Below are 6,418 nucleotides of genomic sequence, written 5' to 3' on the forward strand. Positions count from 1 at the left end.
TCTATTATGCATTTGATCGGCTGCTTGCATCATCCCTGCTTTTCGTTATTTCCATTTGCAATTCCTCTTTTCCCCCTTTTTCTCTCTTTTCATTCTGGCCTTTGCCTTTTCTTTGTTTTTATCCTCTCATTTCCCTCTTGTTTTGCCATTGTTTCTTTCTCTTGGTTTTCTTATTTTTCTCTCTTTTCTTTTCTTTTTCTCTCTTGTTTTTCCTCTCTCTTTTTCTTTTTCTTCTCTCTTTTCTCTTTTGGTTATGGTCAAATCTTATGGAGATTGCCTACGTATCATAACCCCGCATGAATCAGACCGAGCGTAGTTCTAGGAGATAAGTGTGAAAGTAAGTAATAAAATATTTTGGGATTTTCAATTTTCATAAAAAGCAAATGCTTTGATTACAAAAACTCGAAACCAACAGACTAACAGACTCTGATGCAAAGACAAAATATAGACTCCGAATATAAACTATCATACTCCAACAAAAGAAAATATAGACTCAAAAACAACTGACAGACTCCAGCAGAAAGAAAATACAGACTCAAAACAACTGACAGACTCTAACAGAAAAGGAAATATAGACTCAAATGAAAAATCATAAATACATTAATGCTCCTGGTGCCCGCGGGACATAATTCGGTCTCGCCGCGGGCCTATATGCAAAATCCCTTTGAAGTCGATCCAAGTCACTCATTATATGTTTAACAAATGTCATCACTGCCGCGAAAAAGGTGGTGCGAGTCATATCCTCACAGGCTTGGCACTTCACAACAATGTAATCGGCGATGTTTCTAATTCTCTCTCTTATGACACCTTTTTCTTGTAACAAACGCCCGATCTGCTGGGCCCTGGCTTCCAAAGTTTGCTCGGCCACATGATTCTGCTCCTGAAGTTGTTGCAAATCTATTTCTAATTGTGCCAATTCTGTATAACAATGTTCCCTTTCAACCTTGAAGTCTTTCGCCTGTTTGATCATTTTATTTTCCGTGGCAATGACCCTTTTCTTTAATCCCGCGACGTCATTGTCGTACTTTTCTTTTAAATGCTTAACCAGGCATGCTCGTTCATCTGTATTTTTAGCCAATTGCTTTTGAGCCATGGCTAGTTCACTTTCTGCTTTGTTCAAATAAAAACTATAGTCACTCACTTTCTGCCTCAGGTTATCTATGAGTTTTTCATCTTTGGCACTTCGAGCGGGGTTTTCTGCCGCTATTTTCATTTTCTGAATTTGGGCTCGAAGGGCCTCATTTTCTTTGGCTAGCTTTTTCTTTTCTCTTTCGTCCGTCGCGGCTTGCAAGCTATTCTTGAATTGAAGTTCTTTGACTTGTTTTTCCAATTTGCTTATAGTAACCCTGTACTCGTTTTCTTTGGTCAACCAGTCCCATTGCACTTGTGCTCCGTCGGTGAACTGTTGGACATGGGGTCTCTTTGCAGGCCTTTCAGGCTCATGATGAACTCGGGATCTTTTACCATACCAAGCAGTGTAACTAGGCTCCACCTCGCCTCTGGATAGATCTCGTACTTGAGTATTAAGCCCTAAGAATTTGCACTGATGCCAAATCCAACGCACTTTTCTTCCGGGAAGGCAGCTTTTGGTTCTAACTCGATGACCTGCTGACTCAAATCTTCATCGTGTGGGATGGTCTGGTATCGTCCTAACTGATGTAGGACTATGTGCAGAGCATAAGGCTGGATACTCTGAAGACCCATCAACAGCAAACAGCCGACATATAGATTACTTCACTGACCGAGAGCCACCCGATCGTCCATTCGATCTTGTTTGCAGTCAAAGATCTCAAATGAGCATGCCATGCTTCCGTACCATCTGGGAACTCATAACCCTCTACCCACTTTTCATGTTTTTCGATGCATTCAAGGCCATTCATACCACAATTCAAGTATCCGGGATGGTAGCAAAGGTGTTCCTCCATCCATAGTTGTAACAGCATATTGCACCCTTCAAAGAACTTCCCTCCTTCTCGACAAAGGGTCAGAGCTCGGTAAATTTCCGCCAAGATCAGCGGCACTATAGTCCCATTTGCCTTTTTCATCAAGAAGTCAGCTATCCCCACAAGCCCCAACTCTATGTTCCCGTCTTTTCTGGGGCAAACCAAAATACCCAGGAACGCCATTATAAAAGCTATTCCTCTCCGAGCTTCCCACTTGTCTTGGTTTCCCGCGTGAGTAAGACCGGTATCTGGCGTTTCAAAGCCACGGGGATTCCCGTAACGTCGATACAAAAAGTAGAAGGTACAAAATCCATTGGCCAAATTTCCGTCTCGGATGTACCGACTGATGCTTAACAAGTCCAAAAATTTGTGAGGGGTTACTGTTCTCGGTGCTACCGGGTATTGATTTCTAATATTCCCCTCGAAGCCGGCATAGCCTGCTATCTCTTCCACTGTATGAGTTAACTCGAAATCAGCAAAATGGAATACATTATGTGTTGGGTCCCAAAATGGTATCAAGGCCTCAATCACGTCTTTTCTTGGCTTAACCTTCAAGAGCCCGATAAGACTGCCCAACGCTTTTGTCACAACTTTCCTGCTGTCGTCCCCCAAATCATGTCACCACATATGTAACTCCAAAGGGATCTCTTCACGGACTGAGAAAGGTTCATTTTGAATTGTGCTCGTCCTGCACATTTATTAAGGTAATTTTAATTAAAAGATAACTATGACTCATTTTGACTAAAGAAAAATGACCGTTGTTTTCAAACTTTTCACAAAAATATCCGGCCTTGCCAATACGGCCTTTCAGCATTTCAAAAACGAAGATTTTAAGGCTATGTCTCTAACCAGTCAAAACCTTTAAATGTGACTAAAAGTGGTTGTTCTTGCAAAAACAGCCTTCCGGCGCTCTTTTGAGGGATATTCGGCTATTTTGAGAAGAATGGCATCATCTTACTTTATTTGCAATGAAAATAAAAATTTTATTTTTTTGGGTTGCTTTTACAAAAGAGAAGTTGGACCCGATGGGGGTTGCCTACGTATCTCACACCCTGTGAGAATCAAACTGGCGTAGTTCGGGCAAGTAAAACAAACTATTTTTGAAAATAAAACTCTTCACTTTTTTTCATTTTTCATTTCGTTTTTTTTCAAAAATTCGGCAGAGTTTCAGCACTGTTTGGACATTGGTTTTTCTCAAAACAGGTGATTAACTCTTTTAACCCTCTACATTGTTATTTCCTTTTCTCGACTTTTCCCAATATTCACAAGCCGGTCAGCATGCAGGTCCGAGGCAAATAAATGCACAATAAGTAGCAAGTAAGATGTGTCAGGATGGTCTTTTCTATTTTGGTGTACCTGTCCTAGACAGACCCAACCCCTGTGTTGAGTCTCCAAAGTTAAATGCACATGATGCAAGCAAACATTCCTACTAGGAATCCGGCATGAGGTCTCGTTGTACTAGGTTCACAACCTGGGTTTATTGTTCTAGACCTGGCTTACTTGAGCGGATAGCTCGAGCCGGGGGGGGGGAGAGGGGCAGCGTACCGGGAATACAGAAGCTTCACCGGCTTTGCAACTTGTCCGAACCTCGTTCTAAATTTGGAATATGACTCTAACAGAAAAGAAGTCACACGAAGTGCACACTTCTTCATGATTTAGAAGACTCAGAGAGAAGAGGGATTTCACAACAGTTTATATACAGTTCACGGAATATCAAAGCGGTAAAAGCAATCAATTAGAACATTAGGCCCAAATCATGTAACAAAATCAGATAATGGATAAAGCCAACTATAACAATTATTCTAAGCTAGAATTCTTGAACCCTGAACCAGAGATTCTGGGTTCGTTCCCCAGCAGAGTCGCCAGAGCTGTCACACCTCCTTTTACCTACACCCCCGGAAGGAAGTATATAAGGGACTTTTTCCAATTAAAGGACAATCGAAATGGGATTATTTTTATTTAAAGATTCAGAGTCACCACTTGGGAGATTTATGGTGTCCCAAGTCACCGACTCAAATTCCGAATCGAGGAAAGATGGACTCTATATTACAGTTTGTGAACACAGAAATCCGGGTAAAGAATTCTGTTAACTCGGGAGAAGGTGTTAGGCATTTTCGAGTTCCGTGGTTCTAGTACGGTCACTCAATTGTTATTATTGGCCTAATTATCTGATTTTAAACATGTTTTAGCCTATGGTGCAATTTTAACATATTAAACCGCTTTTAATTATTTTAAAGAAGATTTGACGTCGTTTAAAACATGTTTTTAGATCGTGCCACATAAAATGCACCCGCATCGAAGCACATTTTATTCAACGTTGTTAAGATTTGGATTTGGGTCACATAAAATGCACACCCGAGTTTAGGAAGGTAATATCATAGAAATAACGCGCCTAAAGCAGCTACGCGTTCTTAACTTTGCGAGGGCCATGGAGATTTGCTAAATGGTGCGCTTCGAATTCTAAAGATTTTTTTAAAAAGAAATAATTAAATGAGGGCCACACATTTGAGATTTTATTTGGCAGGACACACTTCGATTCAGATTTTAAAGGAAGCTCGAACTAAGCTTTTGAGGGCCATAAACTATTGATGTTATTTACTATGGCACACCTCACCCAATTAACGGAATCCAATTAACTAAATACTAAGAGAATTGGGATTTTATGCGAACTAGCTAAAGGTCTTGCATTAAAGAAAAGGTTCAATTATTTAAACAAAAGACTTGGGCTATCACAGATAATTAACGGGAAAACCGGGCTCAACAAAGACGAAGCGGGTCTGAGTCCCATTTTTGCGAATGCCTTCATGCTTGGGCCCAAAACGAACCCAATTACAATGAGAGAATGAACGCCCAAAGGCATAGTATCATGCCCTCGAGTCTGAGATTGAACTCTCATTAAATGGGCCAGCCTTAGGGCCCACCTTTTGAAACCAGCAATTGTACGTAACCCATTAAATGCCAATCACCAAAGACTACATGAAACGTGAAATTAAACTAACATTTTTTGCTTCTGCATTTTAACTGTTCAAGCACAGAGCAATCGGCTAAACATTCTGAATTTTAAGCCACAAATTCAACTTAAACATGCTCATAAACAAACCAGGATCAAATCAACGCATAGTTCAATTTTTAGAGTATTCTGGACCATTTCCCCCTTTTTAAGCATGACTTCATACTCACTAAAATTAAGAACACATTTAACTACGATTACATGAACACAGCCCCATCCAAACACAACTAATATGTTGTATCAACTTAAATGAACTTATTATAGCAGACAAGACTCCAATGCAATACACATTATAGGATTTAGCATGATTGAATATAGGTTCTAACTACTGATTCAACACAACAAAATGTTCCCCAAGTTTTCGTAATAGTCTCAAGTTAGCTACAATAGTAAAAGTTCACTATCCAAAACAGAAGCTCAACTAGACGATGTACACATCAAGTTACTAAAAAACATTAAAAAAACAATACAACTGAGTCACAAAATAACTGATGATATGCTCTAAACTTTGCTTTCCAATTCACTCTTCAAGTCAAGCCTTACATGAGGTAGAATTCAGAGATCATGTACCTGGAAATAAGGGGAAAGCAAGAAGGAGTAAGGATCAGTAGGCAGCAGCAACAGAACAGAGTCTCAGATTCAGCAGTAGAACAGTGAAATCAGCTCAAGAATAAGCAATGAAACAGTAACCTTGACCCAAAACTCAACCCCAGACTTTAAAAGAAGAACAAATTCAAGCCATCGCATACATCCACTGAACCAAAGATTGCCTTAAGCAAGTTGGAATTCAAAAAAAAATCAGAAATGTATTCAATGGAACAGTGATTTTTCTTCAAATTTTAGCCGTTCTCTTTTTCTGAGTTTCTTAGCTCTCTGAAATCTGAATTGAGCCTCAAGTAATAATGCCTTTATAGGCAAGTTACTAGGGCAGCCATAATGAGATCAGTTTTTTGCACTTTTTCCTTTTGAAGTTTTCGTTTTTGCTATTTAATCCTTAATTTAAAGTCAGATTTTCACACAAGTCCCAACCCCAGCTTCTAAGAAGCTTCCTTGTTCAGTTATTGAAGATTCCCTAACTTAGAATTCCTAAAATAAACCCTAGTCCCCCTTTTTTCTTAGGAAACCAGTGTGTCAAACTAACTCAATGGTTCACACCAGACCTGGTCTACAAAACCGGGCTGAATCCTTTCTCCTGGGCCTCCGTCTAATAGAGCCCATATAGAATCGTTGGGCTAGATAGAATTGCCCAAGAGAAATTCGGATTTCCTTTCTTTGAAAACTAAAAAATGAAATAACACACAGAACAAAGAAATTAAATGACATGCACGAACAACTTTGATTTTAAAACATATACATAAGTAATTTAAAACGAAAAGAAACAAAAAAGACGAAGTAAAAGGAGATAAAGACTAGGACTTTAAATGAAACAAAAAGAAGAAGAAGAGAAAAAAAAATGAAAGGAAGG

The sequence above is a fragment of the Nicotiana tabacum genome, chromosome 7 (genome assembly GCF_000715075.1).
Source record: "Nicotiana tabacum cultivar K326 chromosome 7, ASM71507v2, whole genome shotgun sequence".
In the NCBI taxonomy this organism is placed as follows: Eukaryota; Viridiplantae; Streptophyta; class Magnoliopsida; order Solanales; family Solanaceae; genus Nicotiana; species Nicotiana tabacum.